Source organism: Mustela nivalis (assembly GCF_964662115.1).
Source record: "Mustela nivalis genome assembly, chromosome: 1".
Classification (NCBI taxonomy): Eukaryota; Metazoa; Chordata; class Mammalia; order Carnivora; family Mustelidae; genus Mustela; species Mustela nivalis.
The window spans coordinates 25,962,098-25,982,466 of record NC_139020.1 but is presented as its reverse complement, the minus strand read 5'-3'; the positions used below and the strand labels follow the sequence as shown (position 1 = coordinate 25,982,466).

Here is a 20,369-nt window from a genome sequence, read left to right as displayed (position 1 = left end):
AAATCAGTCACTTGGGGCAAATAATCAGGTGCAAAAAAATAGAAAATACATCTTGCGGGAAAACATAATTACACAGCACATCACAATTCAATACCTAGGATACAATGAGAGATGTAAGTGCCAAGAGTAGGAGAGGCACAAGTCCTCAGCAGAATATTTTCTGCTGGAAAGCAAATTACCACAGGAAGGGAAGGGAAATTATAATCAGAAATTCACTTCATGAAAAAAGAAGTAAGAACCAATATGTTCATTAAATTAATTAAAGATGATTAACACCAAGTTATAAAGACCTGATGTACTCATCTTCACTGCAGTGACATTCTTCATTTCTTTTTTTAAAATAAGGTTTTGAATTTTGCACATGTCTTCAAGGAGCTCATAGTGAAGTGAAAAAACAGTGAAGGATAATATAATTCACCATAAGTGCTATGCCAGATGTAAACACAAAGTATATCAGACCTCAAATAAAGGCACTTACATAGACTAATGGATCCAGGGAGTTTCTTGGTAAGGATTTTCTAGGTAGGGTATTAAGGATTAGTAGATGTTAACTAGGAAAGAAGAATGAGAAGTATTTTGAGCAGAAACAACACCGTGTACAAAGGTAGTATGGACTACAAGGAAAATTTCAAATTGTAATCTATTATGTCTGGGATGTGTGTGTAATCAGTGTGACAAGGGATGTTCATGGAGCCAAGAACAAAATCAAGCAAAGGCTTTTACATGCTAAGAAATTTATACTTTACCCTGGCATTCATTGGGGAGATATAGAAAAAAAATGTAAAGCTTGGGAATAGCCTGAATCCTGAAAGAAATCCACCCACTAAATAGCTACTCTTTCCCCTAGGCAGTGTTAAAGACATTCTGGCAAATCCTTGTGCTGCTTCAGGCTCCACTTTTTTAGAATTAAAGCTAATGATTGCCCTTCTGTTTATACATTCTCCTTTCTGACAGTGGTTAACTAACTTGTTAAATTTAATTTTCTGTTATAATCAATTTCCAAATCTTCTGAAGTAACCTTAACTGAAAATGGATACCCAGGATTCCTCAGTCACATATTTGTGTATTTTTTCCCATGGAGTCCGTGACTTACATGGTAGCATACCTTTGTCAGTCAGCCCAAGAACACATTTCACAGATTTTATTTTTAGGTAATATCTTTCGGGTTTAGGAATTAATTGCTCTTATTCTCAGGTATTGGTTAAAATTAAGTGAAGAATTCAGAACATTCGATCAGCTCTTTAGGAAGCTTATCTCTGAATGGAAGAAAATATTTTTATATTCTTATGAGGTCATACATTAAAATATCAGAATTATGAATATATACATTATAGATAGACATTATTAGATGGATGGATAGATATAAGGATATACAGAGATTGAGCCTGACTGCTTCCAAATGGGAAGGAATTTATGGAAGCCTGAGACTGATCACTATAAGCAAGAAAATGAATATATGAAGAAACAAGTTCCCAAAATAAAAAGTTAATTTTGTATATGAATGAGAAAAACCAGGGCAAGAAAAAAAAAATCTCCATATATCTTTCTCTAGGAAATAAAAAAACAAGTAGCAAGTGAAGATAAATATCACTTCTAAGATATCATGTAGAACAGAAAAATCTCACACAACAGCCTTTTTTTTTATTTTAAGTTTTATTTATTTATTTTGGGGAGGCAGAGGGAAAGGGAGCAGGAGAGGATGTCAAACAAGGAGACTCCTGGGTGAGTGCTGAGCGGGTCTCAGGACCCTATGATCACTGCCTGAACAGAAATCAAGAGTTGGGTGCTTAACCCACGGACCCACCCAGGTGCCCCTCTCACAACAGCCTTGTCTGTTGCCTATCTCAGTCAACAGCCTTATCTGAGCCTATCTCAATAAAATGGGAAAATAAGGTTATGCTACTAGATAACCTTATTATCTGAATAATGAAGGTAACAGAGCAAAATAGGAGTACTTAGATATATAGAAACATGTTAGTTCAGAATATAAGAATCTAATAATAACTAAAGTATTATTGACCAAAAGTGAAAAGGCTGACTAAAATGAAATAGAAAAACCTATTGAATGCAGCTACAATCAACTTGTAGCTAATTTTCTCTAGCTAGCTCTAATAGTACAAAGCTAAACTAGAAAAAGGAGATAAATAAATTAGCCTAGTGTGTAAGGTTAGAAAAGAAAATTTTAAAGACATTTTTAAAAACAAATTTTATTGCCTTTTAATTATAAAACAACAACAAGCAACTAGCTTTCAGTCTGAGGTCTTACACTGGGGAAATAAAATGTGTAATTTATAGGATAATACAGAAAGAATTCAGTTAAGGAATGAAGTACTATCTACATCATTGTCTTTTATGTTCAAAGATAGTTATTAATAGAGTTGTTGCCCAGAAAAGGTGGTAAAAATGAAAGCTATAACTGATAGGGTCACAGGCTTTTTCTCCCTTTTTAATAACAGAAGTGATATTCCGTGAGGGACAATGCTTTTACAGAGTAATACCAGATTGTTTCAACAACTATGTTCTTGGGCGCCTGGGTGGCTCAGTGGGTTAAGCCGCTGCCTTCGGCTCAGGTCATGATCTCAGGGTCCTGGGATCGAGTCCCACATCGGGCTCTCTGCTTGGCGGGGAGCCTGCTTCCTCCTCTCTCTCTCTGCTTGCCTCTCTGCCTACTTGTGATCTCTCTCTGTCAAATAAATAAATAAAATCTTTAAAAAAAAAATAAAACAACTATGTTCTTCAAAATGAGTGTCTTCATTGAATATCAATATTCCTGTGTTATGAACAGAATCATTTTCTCATGAAATTCATATTGTGAAGCTCTAATGTCCAGTATTTCAGAATATGATTATATGTGGAGATGGGGCCTTGAAAGAGGTAATTAAGTTAAAATGAGGGCAGTAGAGTAGGCCTTAATCCAATCTGATCAGGGTCCTTATAAGAGAGAAATTTGGACACACAAAGAGATACCAGTGATGACGCACACAGAAGAAAATTCATGTGAGGACAGAGCAAAAAGATGGTCATCTGCAAGCTGAAAAGATAGACCTCAGAAGAAACTAAACATTTGAAACCTTGATTTTGGACTTCTATCCATAACAGAAAGAAAATAAAATTCTATTGTTTAAGCCACCTAGTTAGTGGTGTTTGGTTATGGCAACCTAAACAATTAGTACAGATTTTGGTACTGAGAAGTGGGGTGCTACTGTAAAAAACATTTAAAAATGCAGAAGTGGATTTAAAACAGAGTAAAGGGTCAAGGTTGGAAGAATTTTGAGGTGCACTGAGAAAAAGTCACAATTACTTTAAAATGAGATTGTTGGTAAAAATATAAAAGATGCTTCTGGTCAAGTCATTCAGATGGAAATAAGGAACATGTTATTGGACTGATGGAAGGGCAATTCATATCAGAAAGAATTTGTCTGAATTGTGTTCTAGTTTTTGTGGAAGACAGAATTTGTGCACAATGAAATCCAATGTTTAACTGAGGTGATTTCTAAGCGAAATATTGAAGGTATAGGCTGATTTCTCCTCATGGTTTGTAGTAAAATACAAGAAAGAGATGAACTGAAGGAATTATTAAACAAAAAGGGTGCAGAACTTGAAGCTTTGAAAAATCTTCAACCTATCCAAACTGCAAAAAATGAATATATTCTGAAGAGAACACCAAGGGTGTGGCTGAACAATCACTTGATAAAAAGATTATGGGTATGACTTACATGTGTGAGTCATATGTATAAATCATATATAACTCATACATGGTTGTATCTAAGGATATCTTAGAAGAAGAAGGGAATAGACATGGGGTTCTACCAGTAGAAACACCACCAGCTTGGACTAAAAAACAGAAAGGAAATGAAAAAAAGGAAAACTGTCAGAACAGAAAAGACAGGAAAACAGAGTTATCTGGCTGTAAACATACCTTATCCTTAAAGAAAAGGGAAAAATGACACCGAAGGTAATGCAGAGATCAGTAGGGGGCCACTACCACCACAGCTATAGAACATGCAGGCCCAAGGTGGTCTCTGCCTTGGTTTCAGTAGGGCAGGACTGTTGCCCAGAGCTGACTGGGCAATACCACCACAACAGGGAGCCCAGAAGATGAGAACACCATCTTGTGAGCCTGGAGGACAGAGCACTCAACCAAAGAGGATTATCTCAAGCCTTAAAAACTAAAGGAATTTTCCCTGCTAGGTGTTAGGCTTACTTGAGACCTGTGACTGGATTCTTCTTTCTAATTTCCACATTTTGGAATGGGAATGTCTATCCTATGCCTGTCACATGTTTATGTTTTGGAAGAACATAATACTATATGTGTACTATGGTTTTACTGGATACAGGTTCACAGCTGGAGATGAATTTTACCTTGGGATAAATTACCCATACCTGATTCAGTCACAGCTGAGAAATCGATTTTAGGAATTTCCAATTCTTTATAATGGGCTATAAGAAAACCTGCGCCACCTTTGCCCTTTGGAGAGATGCATTATCTTTATTACACTGGACAACAAAGAAAACTGTTCTCTGCTCTACAGAAATGATGCTTTCTCTATCTTGTAAGCCTGTTTCATTATCTAAACCTCCTGAAAAAATCTTAAAAAACTGAATGCCTCTACTTGCAAGATGTGCATAAATGACACACCCATGGAGAATTCTCTCCTAACAACAATTAGGAGAAAAGTTTTCTGACTCTTGTTCTAAGCTTGAATTCATGCTATCATGTTTGTTTCTTTATGTCCTTCCTGGAGAATTCCTCTTCATCAGAGCCATTTGTGAAAGTACACAAAAATTACCCCTCCTTTTCAAAGTCTTATGTCATGAAATCATACCTGGTTTTCCTCTGAAGCTTGTCTCCCCATAACTGTATTTACCAAAGTAATTATAATCCAAAGAATAAGGTAAGTGCTACATGAGTGGTACAAATTGTGATGAAAGTACCACAAAAGGAAAAAGTAATAATAATTTACGTGGAAAGGATCTGGAATGCCTTCTCAGAAAATAAGGTTTAAAGAAGGTCTGAAAGAATAGTTGAGGCATGACAATCAAAATTTCATTGCTTGGGAAAGAATTACATGAGCAAAGAAAGCAGGTTATAGGAAGCAAGGTGGATACTTGGAACAGCAGAGAAAAAATCTGCAAGGTTAGGTCAAAGCAATAGGATATGAACATACTTTTTCATATTGTTTTGTGATTCAAATTCTGTTACTGCTAAAATGTCTGGGACATATTGTGTGTACATTATGCAGAACAAGAAGGAAAAGGCAGAGTCAGCAAAAAGAAGTCCATGATAGCCTGCTGTGACAAGCAAAGCAAATGAGAAGCTTGTTTGACAAAAATAGACTCTACAGTCCAGTGCCCGTTCCTGATGTTGACAGAGGCAGAGGAGATGTGCATAATATAGAGCATTTATCAAGGTGATGTCAAAGGATGGTGGTTCCCATCTGGGAACTTGGTCTAGGATTATGATTTACAAAGGGCAAAGAAAGACTTCTGAATGTGTAGGTCATTGCAAAAAAAAAAAAAAAAACTATTATTTAAATTTATTATGATGGAATTTCTTAAATTTTTCACAAAATTTGAAAACTATCCTAAAAAGTAGATGATTTGATATATATGAAAAATTTTGAGGGTAGTTGAGGTAAAAAATATCTTCCGGTTTCACCAGCCTATGACAAGTATATAATAATTTCATTAATTCTGTAGTTTGTGATAGAAAATCTAGTCATGTAATTTTTAACAGTATTGCAAGTTACATATTAATATTTAATTCTCTTCTTTTATATCTGCATGGTTATCTTAAATCATTTCCATATGCAGTACCTCTATGTCTCAATCCTAAACTTGAGTGCTCAAGAAATAGTATTTTCTTTTCTGCAAGTCAGTGATCTTTCTGATTCCAAGTCCCTTTCCCTTCAGATACTCAGCCTTTCTCCCATCCTTCAGGCCATTCTATAGTTCTGATATCTTGATTCAGCACCAAGGCATTACAGCAATCACCTCTCTTCATAGACAAAGTCCTTATTCCTGACTATGTGGCTGCTTCAGGACCATCGGTTTCTCTTCAGCTCCCCTGCCTTGATTGGGACCCAAGTCACTCTGAAAGGTTGTCTTTGGTTCTTTTTACTAGAATCACCACATAGTTTTCTTTTTCTCACTTCATTAAAGCCGTAATTGTATGAGTCTGTGAGAAAACTGCTTCGTCAAAATGCTCTAGCTAACTCCCTCCCTTCTCCTTTCCTGTGGTATCTCACCTGTGCTATGGCGTGAGTCCCTAGCTTCTGAGCTGGAGAGGAATATTTAGTTAGCATAACCAACATGTTTCACAAAGCTGACACTAAGCAAAGAGTCCAGAGCATTGCAGGACTGGTAAAACACAGGCAAATTGAAGAAATAAGTAAATATATTCAGAATAATAAGTGTTAGGGTTCTACTGTTAGATAAAGAAGGTACAAATATTAAAGGGGACAAAGCTAGAGCAAATCTGAGGTACTCATGTGAACATATGGTTTTTACAAAGAAATAGATACAGATAATGTGTAAGTGCATCTGTGTGTCACCCTATAGGTAACGGACACACACTTGGTTCCCAGATGGGGGCTTCTAAATCCATTCTCCAATTAAAAAACAACAATAAAATGTTTCTGGGGCTTTATCTAGGAAAATGTAAGATTAACCTAAAACATTATGTTATGCCAGAATAAAAGGGAGTTTATTGAAGGATTGGTAGGGACATTTTAAAAGAATGGGGAAGTTGAGGGTGCCTGGGTGGCTCAGTGCGTTAACCCTCTTCCTTCACCTCAAGTTATCATCTCAGGGTCCTCGGATAGACTCCCACATTGGGCTCTCTGCTCAGCAGGAAGTCTGCATCCCTCCCCCCCCCCCCGCCTGCCTCTCTTCCTACTTGTGATCTCTCTCTCCCTCTCTGTCAAACAAATAAATGAAATCTTAAAAAAAAAAAAAAAAAGCATAGAGAAGTTGACTTTAAGATGGCCCCACTGACTAGCCCTGGGAAAAAATTAGTATCAAAATAAATAGTGATAGTAATTTTTTGTAGCCCATTGAAAATTAAATATGGAAGAGAAATATGTACCTTATAGTAGAATGACAACTAACAATTATAGAAGGCATAGTGAAATTAGAAAATCACCATTCCATGATTATCATCATAAGAAGCAATTCAGAAAAGAATCATCAATGGATGCTAAAATTAGTAGATCAATGTTTGATGCAAAACAGGATATTGACATAGTCACAAAGTATCCTCTCACAAAATATTTTTTATGTATGTATAAGTACAAGATATTTATTAAGCTTAGAAAGGAAAAATTTGGCAGACACAATTTTAAACAAGTGGTTAAAACTAATCTTACTAACTATAAGACAAACTGTATGCTCTCCAATAAGACAGACTAAGAAGTACACTATATTACTTTTGTGGTATTCCCAAATTTCACAGCTGGACAAATTATAAGAAAACATCATAGAGGGGCGTCAGTCCTTAAGTGTCTGCCTTTGACTCAGGTCATGATCCCTGCTCAGCAGGAAGTCTGCTTCTTCCTCTCCCACCCCACATGCTTCTGTTCCCTCTCTCACTGTCTCTCTCTCTCTGTGTCAATCAAATAAATAAATAAAATCTTAAAAAAAAGAAAGTAAGAAAACATAGAATACATACATCTTAAGAAAAAAAAGTCAAGGCCATAAAAGATAAAGAAAGATTGAAAGAGTCTAAACACACATGGTCTCTAAATGCAATGTGTCATCTGGATTGGTTTATGGACCAGAAAAGAAAGGAACAGAAAGAAAAAAAATATTTTACTCTATAAAGGGAATTATCAAAAAAACTGGTAAAATTTATATGCATTAATTTCCTTATTTTATTGGGTACATTAGAGTTATGAAGGACAGTGCCCTTGCTTTTAGGAAACACTGAAAATTTGGGGAATCTAGGTCATTGTATCTGCAACTTATTCACAAATAGCTCAAGACAGAAAGAAACAGAGAAGGAAATGAAAAGGGCTAAAAATTGTAGAATACAGGTAAAGGTTTGTGTTAGGCAGGATTAGTCAGAGAAAAAAGAACCCGTAGCTTATAAATAGATACATAAGAGGAGATTTATTATGGAAATCGGCTCACAAAATTATGGAGGCTGAGCTGTGCCATTTGCAAACTGGAACACCAAGAAAACCAGTGGGATAATTCAGTTCAAGTCTGAAGGACCATGACTAAATTCTATACCTGAAACTAATATTACACTCTATGTTAACTAACTGAAACTTAAATAAAAATCTTGAAGAAAAAAAAAAATAATGAAGGCCCAAGAACCAGAGGAACCAGTAATGTAGCTCTTAGTCCTCGTTCAAAGTCCTAAGAACTAGGCACTCAGACACCCAAAGTGGGAGTAAATGGATGTCCCAGCTCAACAACAGAGAGCTTCTTCCACTTTTTTATTCTTTTCAAGCACTCACCAGCTTGGGTAATAGATATTTTAGCTGAGGTCACTGAAAAAACAAGACAGTTTTTGGCTCACTCTGTTATTATATATGTTGCTGCTGATGATGAAGTCACCCCAGGTTATTCAGCATTATTTTCTTTTCATATGAAATAAGCACTTATCTTACAGGCAGATCTCTTCACTCAGTCCATTGATTCAAATGCTAATCTCTTCCAGAAATACCCTCATAGACACACCCAGAAATAATGTTTACCAGCTCTCTGGGCATTTCTTAGCCCAGTCAACTTGACACATAAGGTTGACCTTTATAAGGTTGTACCAAAATTCTCTGTACCATCCACGAGGATTTTCTGAAATTTTTTAAAATTATTTAGAAGTAGGAGTTAATGCCAGATACTGCTATTGCTCTATCTTCAAACCCAAACTCTCTTTTACCTCCTTACTGTTCTTCTTAATTTTCCTAAGGGCTTACAAGTTTGGAAAACACATGCCAGGAAACGTTGCAGACAACTTTTACTTTCCACCCTTCCATATAGTTCTTCTCACAAGACGCATATTGTCACATTAAGAATACTTTCTACTGAGGCACCTGGGTGGCTCTGAGGCTTAGGCCTCTGCCTTTGGCTCAGGTCATGATCTCAGGGTCCTGGGATGGAGCCCTGCACTGGGCTCTCTGCTCAGCAGGAAGCCTGCTTGCCCCTCTTTCTGCCTACCTCTCTGCCTACTTGTGATCTCAGTCTTATAAATAAATAAAATCTTTTAAAAAAGTACTTCCTATTATCTTTGCCATTATATAAAACAAGTCTATAATTCTGAAAAATCTATAGAACGCAATTACTGGGCTATAATATTTTGTAGTTAGAAAGTTAAGGTATAATGAAAAATAACTTAGAAGAATGCTTAATGAGCAAGTGTTAAAGTCAGTATTTGAAGATAAAGCCAACATCAAATAATAACAACACCGGATAAACTTCCAGAGTAAAGAAAAAAATCAGAAATTTTATTAAAATTAAATAAATAAAATTAAAATTTTACTATTAAAATTTCACTGGTCAGATTTCTGAATTTTGACCTGACCGTGCAAGAACAATTATTTTCCGACATACTGAACAGTTAGATCGCTCCTGTAGGTGCAGTAATGTGCATTGTGAAGCTAAACATATGCTCCCTTTCAGCTGAGGTCACTGAAAAAACAAGACAGTTTTTGGCTCACTCTGTTACTATATATGTTGCTGATGATGATGAAGTCACCCCAGGTTATTCAGCATTATTTTCTTTTCATATGAAATAAGCACTTATTTTTCATTTCTGGACTCCAGCATTTGGTTGATGGTAGTGATGCAACATCACTGAGGCCATCCCACACATTAAAGCTTTCTGCAATACCCTGGATGCCTTCAGATTATTTCCAGAAGCAGATTTAGAATAACAGCCTTCAAAGACAAGCAATTCTGGAATGGCTGAGTAAACTTCAAAATTTGATTCCTTTTTATAGACATAAAAACAGTGGATGAACTGTCAAAATCAACTTTTTCAGAAATCTAGAAATTCACCAAATACTTACAATAATTCAGGGAGCATATATCAAGAAAAAAATGCTGAATCTTGGTTAAGAACAGTGGTGAGTTTTGTGGCACTTTCACTTACCCTATTCCCAGTCTCCTTTCCCCAGATCCATGAGAACCTTGGAAATCAGCAAGCCTCTCAAACATGGTAGCTGTGAAAACAGTAGATTAACAATCAATGGGGTAGGTGCAGACGGAGTTTGGAGTCTCACCCAAAGCTGCATCATCAGAGAACTTTCAGTAATTGACCTATCAGGTAATTCCCTGAAAAGTCCTATAACCATCCCTCAGAACAATGTACTGCTTAAAATATAATCTGAGAACTTATACTAGTTACCAAACATGCTTAGATATAGAAAAACATGTACTGGCAACAGGCCTCTGGGGGAGAGGACAATAGATGTCCTTGAGGCCCAGCAGCTGGGGATGCCCTGCTTGCTCAGGGCAGAACACCACCTGCTTCATTTTTCCACTATCTCCCCTTCCCCAGAGCATCAGCAGTTAGTCAGAAATCCTTTAGTTTGGGCTTGCCCACTACAGGTCATGTACTACGTGACCAGACATATTTTGTCTTTCTTCTTACGTATCTACAAGACTCATGGTTAATGTGTAATCTACTCTGGCTTCTTTGTTGGTTCTTACCCACTTTCTAATAAGTATGAGACTGAGAATTTTTGGGGGGCAGCAGTCTTTTCTACTGTCGCCCCCTGCTCCCATTCTCTTGCAGCTGACTTGTTCATGCTCATTCTTCTCCCATGTGCCATCAGGAGGCAGCAAGTCCTATTCACAGGGTTTCTCTTCATTTGACTATACTAAGAGCCCCCTCAGTGTGAAAAGCACTTTCTCCAGGGCATTTCCTTAAAAACAAAACCGGAAAGAAAAGAAAAAAGGAAGAGGAGAGGAAAGAAAAAGAAAAAGAAAAAAGAAAGGAAAGGAAAGGAAAGGAAAGGAAAGGAAAGGAAAGGAAAGGAAAGGAAAAGAAAGAAAAGAAAAGAAAAGAAAAGAAAAGAAAAGAAAAGAAAAGAAAAGAAAAGAAAAGAAAAGAAGTAAAATCTTGGGCAATTATATAACATCACAGCTGCCTGAATCAGCAATACCAATTAGGGCAAACAACTGACCAAAAACCATGAAAGAAAAATACAGACAATTAGGTAATTAAAAGTAATAAAAAGACATTCAAATTGAAAGGAAAGAAGTAAAACTATATGTACAGATAATATGATCTTGTATGAAAAAAAAGAAAATCCTAAGGAATTTACACACGTGCTGTGTACTGGTGCCCATGCACACACACACACACACACACACACACACACACACACATGCTGTTAGAACTAATAAATGAGTTCAGATAAGTTTCAGGATCAATATACAAACAGCCATTGCATTCCTATACACTAACAATGAATACTCAAGACATGAAATTAAGAAAACAATTCCATTTACAATAGAATTAAAAAGAACAAAGTACTTAGAAATAACTTTAACAAAAGAAGTACAAGATTTATACACTGAAAACCACAAAACATTGTTGAAGTAAAAGATCTAAATAAATGGGAAGACATCAAAACTGGAAGACTTGATAGTGTTAAGATGATCATACTCCTCAAACTGATCTACAGATTCAATACAATACCTAGCAAAGTTTTTTTTACAGAAACTGAGAAGCTAATTCTCAAATTCAATGGAAATGTAACAGGCCTAGAACAGGTAAAACAATTAAAAAAAAAAAAAAACTTGGAACACTCATTCTTCCTGGTTTGAACTTATTGCAAAATTAGAATAATCAAGACAGTGTGGTACTGGCATAAATACCTAAAATATATATAATGTGTGTGTGTGTGTATATATACAATATATATGATTTGGGAAACAAAAGCAGAAGAAAAATTGTTACATTTCCTTACTATTTATAGCCCATTGACAAGTCCTTGAAATAGGCAGAATGACATTCCTCTAGAGACTCACCTGCCTTGATATTAATACTTTGCTAAGGGCAAAAGGCAGTCTTAGCCCATCCTTATCCCAAAAGGATGCTGTAAGTCTACTTTCATGTATAAAAATTCCTTTGGAAACTTCCTTTATCTCTACCCCCACAGATACATGTAGGCAATCATCTCTCAAGCATAAGACCCACTGATTTATATCTGAAGGGTCTCATGACTAAGGTTTTATTAGACAGTAATAAATGACCTTTTCCCAACAATACCTTGCCCCTCAAGGTCCTGGAAATCTTGCTTCCAAAATTCCTTAGAAACTTAGGTTATCCCTAACCCCCTCCCAACTTGAAAATATATAATGGCCCACTCCTCAGGACCCCAGGACCCCTCTTTCTGCCCACAGGTCCTATCCCCTTGCTTTAATAAAACTACCTTTTGGCATCAAAGATGTCTCAAGAATTCTTTCTTGGCCATTGACTTTGAATGCTACAGTCGTTCCTACAATAATATATATACAAAATACATAAATACATAATATAAGTAAAATATATAAAAAGAATAAGGTTGAGAATCCAGAAATAAACCTATTTTGTTAGGTTCAACAATTTACATTTATTGTCGATTGATTTTTGACATAGGTACCACAACAATTTAATGAGGAAAGGGTATTTTCAGTCATTGATGCTAGGATAACTGGATATCCATATAGAAAAGTTAGAATCTCTCACAAGACACACAAAATTAAACTCAATATGGATTACACACTCAATATAGGAGCTAAAACTATAAAACATAGAAATATATCTTTTTTTACCTTGTATTAAGCAACAGGTTCTTATATATGACTTCAGAAGTATAAGCAATATCAAAATAAAAAATTTATGTGCCTCTTCAGATTACTAATTAGTAAAATTATATGCCTCAAAAAAGTCTTTTAATTTTCTTATTTTTAATTTATTATTTATTGAATATATTTGATATGAACATTGTATAAATTTAAGCATACAACATGTTAATTTGTTGCATTTATATATTGTAGTATGACTGCCATTACAGTGATAATCAGCACCTCTATCTCATCACATAATTATCATCTCTTTTCAGTGGCCGGAATAATTAAGATTGAGTCTCTCAGCAAGTTTAATGATTATAATACAATATTATTGATGTCAAAGAACATCAATAAAGTAAAAGACATCCATAAAAAGTGGGAAAATATTTGCAAATCATGTATCTGCTAAGGAACCTGCACCCAGAATATACAAAAAACACTTAAACAATTCAACAATACAGAGACAAATGACCCAATTAGAATAATGGGCAAAGGATTTGGATAGATAATTCCCCCAAGAATGAATACAAATACCCAATAAACACATCAAAAGATGCTCAACATCACTTATCACTATTGAAATGCAAATATAAACACAATGAGCTGCCACTTTACACCTACAAGGGTGGCTAAAAAAGACAGTGAGTTCTGGTAAGATGTGAAGAAATCAGAACTCTCCTCCATTGCTGGTGGAAACAAAATGGCAGCCACTTCAGAACACATTTTGGCAGCTTCTCAAAATGTTAACGGAGAATTACCATATGACCAGCAATTCTGCTTCTAGGTATAAACCCATGAAAAATGAAGATTTGTCCACACAAAAACCTGTAATCAAATGTTCATAGCATCATTAAGCATAATGGCCCAGGAGTGAAAACAACCAAGTATTTCCCAGCTGATAACGCATAAACAAAATGTCCTGTACCCATACAATGGAATATTGTTTCTTATTTCTTTTAAATAAAGTATTGATTCATGTTGCAACATAAACCTTGAAAACATTATGCTAAAATGAAGTCAGTTATGAAAGGCCATTTATTATATGACTCTATTCATATGAAATGTCCAGAGTGGCAAATCTGTACAGACAAAAAGCAGATTGGGGGTTACCTGGATCCACAGGGAAGGCTGGAAGGCTGGAGAATGACAGCTAAGGGGTGCAGGGTTTCTTGCTGAGGTAATGAAAATGTTCTAAAATCAACTTTAGCGATTGTTGCCCAAGTCAGCTACTATAGAACCCACTAGAACCCACTGAAGTATACACTCTAAGTGGGTGAATGACATGATAGATGAATTATATCTCAATAAGCCTGTTTAAAAAGAAATTTAAAAAAAAATTATAGCCCTTGCTTACATGTTTATTTCTAATGCTTTTTAAACAAATTTGCAACCTCAAAAGATCCCTTGAGAAAATTCTGCTCTTAAATCTTAGATCTGGAAATGTGGCCTGGAACAGTGTAATTGGATTTCAAAGTAGCAAAATCATCTTAGAATTTCTCTGTGTAGCTCTGCTCTCCTTACCCATATGCCAATTTTAGCATCAGTCCTAGAAAGGACTAATAAATGGATCCTTACTGCAGGTAACATGTAAGAAACATTGACAATTTTCCCATTTCACAAGCAGGTTCTAGACATTGTACTCTGTGGGCAACTCTTGGTTATGTGTTGCTATATCGGGAATGTTAACTATGCATACTGTAAGATTTTCTTTGTTCCAGCAGGATTTTTTAAAAAATCACTGAGGTGTAATTTACATACAACAGTGGCTTCTTTTCAGATTTACAACATAATTATTTGATATTTGTATATTTTGTGAAATGAACACCACAGTAAGTCGTCGGTTGTCATATATAATTACAGAATTTTCTTTTCCTTGTGATGGGAACTTTTTGCTCTCTTAACAACTTTCAAAGATGCAATAGTTTATTAACTCTAGTCACAATGCTGTACATTACATCCTCATGACATTTATTTTAAACAGAATGTTTTTGCCTTTTGACTCCCTTTACCCATTTCACCCACTCCTCATCTCCCACCTCCGGCAAACACCAATCTGCTTTCACTATCTATGAGCTTTTTTTCTTTCACATATAAGTGATATCATGTGATATTTGTCTTGGACTTATTTCACTCAGCATAATGCCCTCAACATCTGTTCATGTTGCTGGAAGTGGCAAGATTTATTCTTTTTTATGACTGAATAATATTCTATCTTACAAACATATACCATCTTTTCTTTATCTATTCATTCATCAGTGAACACTTAGGTTGTTTTTATATCTTGCCCATTATAAATAATCCTGCAATAAACTTGGGGACGTATATATTCTTTTCAAGTTGTGCTTTCATTTTCTTCAGATAAATGCCCAGAAGTGGAATTCCTGGATTATATGGTAATTCTTTTTTTTTTAATTTTTAAGGAAATCCTATACTGTTTTCCACATGGCTGTACCAATTTACATTCCCACCAATAGCGCAGGAGGGTTTCCCTTCACTCTGCATCCTCACCAGCTTTTGTTATTTCTTACCTTTTTGATAACAGCCATTCTAACAGGTATGAGGTAATAAATCACTATAGTTTTGATTTGCATTTCCCTGATGATAGAGATATTGAGCATTTTTTCATGCATCTGCTGGCTTTTTGTAAGTCTTCTTCGAAAAAAGATCCACTGTTTTTTAATCAAAAAAATAATTTTTTTTTGCAGTTGAATTGTAGTTGTAGTATTTTAGATATTAACTCCTCATCAGATAGGTGATATGCAAATATTTTCTCCCTTTGTAGGTTAACGTTTTTATTTTGTTGATGGTTTTCCTTACTGTGCAGAAGCTTTTTAGTTTGATATGGCTCTACTTGTTTTGGGGGATTTTTTTTTGCCACCTCTGTTTTTTGAGTCAGCAAAAATCATATGTCAAGGAGTTTATCACCTATGTTTTCTTCTAGGAGTTTTATGATTTCAGGTCTTATATTCAAGTCTTTAATATGTTTAGAGTTAACTTTCACAAATAGTATAAGATAGTAATCCAGTTTCATTCTTTTGTATGTGCCTATCCAGTTTTCCCAACATCATTTATTGAAGAGACTGTCCATTCCCCATTGCATGTTCTTGTCTCCTTTGTTGTAAATTAAATGACCATATCATGTGGATTTGCTTCTGGGATCTCTATTCTGTTCCATGATCTATATGTCTCTTTTTAGGACAGGGCCATACTGTTTTGATTACTTCAGCTTTGTGGTGGAGTATGAAATCAAGGAGTGCCATGCCTCCAGTTTTGTTCTTTCTCAAGATTGCTTTGACTACTTGGGGCCTTTTGTGCATCCATACAAATTTTAGGATTATTTGTTCTATTTCTATAAAAAAAAAAAATTGGAATTTTGATAAGTATTACACTGAATCTGTACATTGCTTTGAGTAGAAGGGAGATTTCAACAACTGTGATTCTTTCAATCCATGAGCATCAAATATCTTTCCATTTATTTGTGTCTTATTTAATTTCTCTCATTGGTGTCTTACAGTCTTCAATGTATAGGTCTCTCACACCCTTGGTTAAATTTATTCCTATGTATTTTTTTTTTATGTAATTGTAAATGAGATTTTTTTTCATTTGTTTTCTGATACTTCACTATTAATGTACAGATATACAACATATTTCTGTATATTGATTTTATATCTGTAACTTTACTGAATTATTTACTTATTATCACATATTTGGGGCAGAGTCTTTAGGGTTTTGTATATATAATATGTCATTGCATATAGTCACAAATTTACTTCTTTTCTAATTTAGATAACTTTTTTAATTATTTTTCATTCCTAACTCCTGTGACTAGGACTTCTAATTCTATGTTAATTAAAAGTGGTGAGAGTGGGCATCCTTGTTTTGTTTCTGATATTAAAAGGAAAACCTTTAGCTCTTCACCATTGATTATGATGTTAGCTGTGGACTTGTTCATAAGTGGCCTTTATTACATTGAGGTATATTCCCTCCATACCCATTTTGTTGAAAGTTTTTATCACAAATGGTTATTGTCAACCGTTTTTTTTTTTCTGCATCTATTGAAGTGATCATATAAATTTATCCTTCATTTTGTAAATGTGGTGTATCATATTGATTGATATGCACATATTTAACCATCCTTGTATCCTTGGAATAAAAACCACTTGATTACTGCGTATGACCTTTTTAATGTATATTTGAATTCAGTTTGCTAACATTTTGTGGAAGATATTTTCATCTAGATTCGTCAGGGATAGTGACCTGTAATTTTCTTTTCTTCTGGTGTCCTTGTCTGGTTTTGGTATCAGGGTAATGCTGGCCTTGGAAAATAAGTTTGGAAGTGTTCTCTCCTCTACTTCTTGGAAGAATTTGAGAAGGATCGCTATTAATTCTTCTTTGAATGCTTACTAGAATTCACCAGTGAAGCTCTCTGGTCCTAGACTTTGTTTGTTGGGAGGATTTTGATTACTGATTCCATCTTCTTACTAGTAATTGGTCTATTCAGATTTTCTCTTTTGTCATGATTCAGTCTGAGAAAACTCTAGGAATTTACCCATTTTTTTCTAGATTGACCAGTTTGTTGGCACATATTTATAATATGTAAAGAACATCTGAAAAGTCATTGAGGGGTACCTGGGTGGCTCAGTTGGTTAAGCCTCTGCCTTTGGCTCAGGTCATGACCACAGGGTCCTGGGATCGAGCCCCTCATTGGGCTCTCTGCTCATCAGGGAACCTGCTTCCCCCTCTCTCTCTGCCTGCTGCTTTGCCTACTTGCGATCTCTCTCTCTCTCTGTCAAATAAATAAATAAAATCTTTTTAAAAATTCATTGAAAAATAACTTTCTCAACTTACAATAGGGTTATAGCCTGATAAACCTATCATAAGTTGAAAATATTGTAAGTTGGAAAATGCATTTAATAAACTTTATCTTCCAAACATCATAGCTTAGCCAAAACTATTTAATGTGCTCAGAACAATAACAGCAGCCTACAGTCAGGTAAAATCATCTAAGACAAAGCTTATTTTACGATAAACTATTTAATATCTCGTGTTATTTGATTGAATACTGTACTGAAAGTGAGAAACAGAATAGTTGTATGGGTACAAACTATTGTTTACCCTCATGATCATGTGGCTGATGGGGAGCTGTGGCTTGCTGCCACTGCCCAGCTTCATGAAAATATCATACTGCATATTGCTAGCTTGGTAAAATAATAAATTTAAAGTTCAAAGGATAATTTCTATTGAATGCATGTTGCTTTTGCATCACTGTAAAGTCAAAATATCATAAGCCAAACCCTAGTAAGTTGAGGACCCTCTGTAACTCTATTATTTCATGTAGCTTGTCTTTGACTTAAGGTCAGTTATCTGCTTATATTATGGGAGGTAACAGTTACTCTATGAACATGTAATTAATGAGTATGAACACACACATGAATCTTTATACTTGCTATACCATCAGTGACAAAATTCATGACACTTTCTATAAAGCTTTTCCATTCTGGAAATATATTTTCAATCACACTCAGTGTAATGTAAACTGTGAAAGACTCAGAAATACCTAAGCAATGAGAAAAGTAGAAGCACAGAATTAGTCATTATTTCATTCTGCTGTTGAATTCAAACTCTTGATTGAATGTTTAGTCTCCATATATTCACATCTAGAAGGAATTATCTTCTTAAACTATTTGTTTAGAAGCTATTGTCTTGAGGTTTAATTAGTGAGAACAAAGTATGTTTTGGTTGGATATTCTGTTTATAATTCATTTTCACGAGAAAAATTTTTCTTGAAAATATCATGTTCTACTTAATGTCCTAACTGTAAGTAGTTTCAAATTAAAAATATTAAAGTAGTTTAATGCTGTAAATGCTAGTCCCTTACTTTACTTACTTGAAGTTCTCCATCACTTTATGTGCCATCAATTAGTGATGTATTTTAACTTTGAAATAATATCTATACTTTTCAATGATTAATTGATTTTCAACATAGAAAACATTTAAGGTTATTTTCCACCCCTACTGATATCTAGAATATTCTATCCATCTAAAATGCATATTCAGATGTCAAAAATAAAATGATATATCTGCTTATGTTCCTGAAATTAACTGAATGTGATGATAACCTTTGTGAGCAAATCAACTGAAGATGAAAAAATGACATGGTATTAAGCATTCACTATTTAGCTTCACAAATACTGAAGCTGAACGCACAGCTGAAGAAAGATTAGTGGCCAGTCACTGAGACCAAAGTTGAACTTAGGTGCACATGAAGAAGGCACCTAAAAAGCCAAGGTAAAAGCATGTCATTCAAAATTCTTTGAAAACTTGCCAGGCATTAGCAAGGCCATCCAGACATTCCAGAGAAATGTGTGAACTATACAGTTTGCCTGAAACAAACACACATGCACAAAGGAAGTTATTCTTAATGTTCTTTCCTTGAGGTAGCCAACATCATTAATATTTATTTTCTTGCAAATCCACATCTGCTTTCTCTTACAAATCTACTTTTAAGAGACAACAATATATGCAAACTGTGACAATTCTCCAAATAAAAGTCTTTATTTAAAAGAAAAAAAAATCTCAAATTGTGACAGAGACTTTTCAAACTAGTCTGTTCCATTTCTCCATTAACTGCCTTTTTTATTGTATTTCACTCAGATAATACCATTGACTGGTTCATATCAACTGAGCTATTAAAACAGATATCTGCAGAATGCAACCTGGACGTGGCACTCTTTACATTCACATTGAACATGTAGGGAAATTCAGAATTATTAGTTTAGGTTTCCAAAGAGAAGGTGAAATGTGTGAATCAATGTGATTTACATGGTTTAGAATGTATTTTGGAGAAGATATTTATTCTGTGTCTAACCTCAAAACGTTAGACACCAAATACTCCTCTCCTTTTCTAACCATGTTCACTTTATGCCCATATCTCTCTCTGCAGTATGCAGCATTTTTACTGACATCAAAGCAAGTTCTAAACTCTGATGCCTTCTTCAGTCTGAAGATGGAGAGGCAGCTTTCAATAGAACTCTTTTCCCATAGGTTTCATCATAAACATATTTTATTTCAAAGTCAGTCAATATTTAAGGCAAGGAGAGAAAAACTTCCAGAGTAAACTACATCTTAAACTATCTAAACCATGAAAGTGAACACACACGGAATAGATCTATTTAAGTGTTTTGTCAATATCAGCTTTAGTATTGCCACTGGGCTTTATAAAAATTTTAGGACTTAGTTTTGTTTTGTTTTTTTTAGCAGAAGCTTTGGAGCTAAATTTAAGTTATTGTTATCCATCTGAAAGTGAACGTATTTTTTAAAGTCTGAGTTACCATTTGACAAGAGTTTAAGAGGTATAACTAGCTCCTCCAAGGATGTCCATGCAGATTTTTGCATTCTCCTTTTTGAAATCCCCACAAGATATATCCATTGTATTTTATTGCCGACCAAGATTCTTCCTGAGCTGCCTTAATCATATTTCCTTTGGCATGGAATGACCCTGAAAAGGATATGGGATGAATAAAAAAACATTCATGAGTTTTTACAAAGTAAACCCGTGGGTTTGTTTTAAAAACAAACACTAA

At 34.9% G+C, this 20,369-nt stretch overlaps 1 pseudogene across 1 annotated transcript in view; it reads left to right on the top strand.

The window, feature by feature from the left end:
* LOC309873120 (growth hormone-inducible transmembrane protein-like) overlaps nt 1-20,369 on the top strand; it is a 59,729-nt pseudogene that overhangs the window by 21,368 nt on the left and 17,992 nt on the right. The gene's annotated exons all lie outside the window — the stretch shown is intronic.